Raw genomic sequence first — 807 nt, forward strand, 5'->3', positions numbered from 1 at the left:
TTTAAATTTTGTATAAAAACGTGCTATAAGGGTTTTTTTTGGTATGAAGAATCCATTTCTGTACTGAACTTTTTCTTAAAACTTCCAACAGAGGGCATAATAGTGGAAATTTTTCCATTTTCTTCGAAACCTATTTTCGCAATTAGGCAAACTCCAAATCGATTTTAGATCCATGGTTTCTTCGGCAAATTTGCTTAGAATCCGCGGAAATATACAAAAGGTAGTATCAGAAAGTACGATTCGACATACATATAATGCTTATCACATCATAAAAATCTCTTCGCCAACGTGGAAAATTATAACAATAGTTATGTAGAATCCTCCTATGCTATACGCGCATAGTAAAAAAAAAAAATTTACCCGCCCTAATGTACATACTAAGTCGGGTCGGTAATAATGCAAAAGAAAACATTTTCTAGTCTTGAATTGTAATTCTCTTTAGGGATACTTGGATACATAGATTGACGTTGTGTACTGCAACTTTGGTTCTATTATACCCCCAGAAATATAAATTGTATAAATTTCCATTGTATAAGATTATGTCATTACACTCCTACCCAGGAGTAACTAGCCTTAATTAATTACCTACGGATTGAACTATTCGTATTCCATAGCGCTTCTTAGTATACGTGGGTCCTTTATAAATTAAGAAGATTTTTTGTACAAACAGCAATAAATTTAATTTTTATTTTCAAACATACATATATTTACTGCGATCAAAAAATTAATACATAGACTAATATTAATTTGTAATTTTTTCCCACAATTTCTCGCTTTTTTCCTCAACCATCACCATAACTTCAGCCA

This window comes from Rhagoletis zephyria, unplaced genomic scaffold (assembly GCF_001687245.7).
Source record: "Rhagoletis zephyria isolate East Lansing unplaced genomic scaffold, Rhagoletis_zephyria_1.1 Rzeph_scaffold_05474, whole genome shotgun sequence".
Taxonomy (NCBI): Eukaryota; Metazoa; Arthropoda; class Insecta; order Diptera; family Tephritidae; genus Rhagoletis; species Rhagoletis zephyria.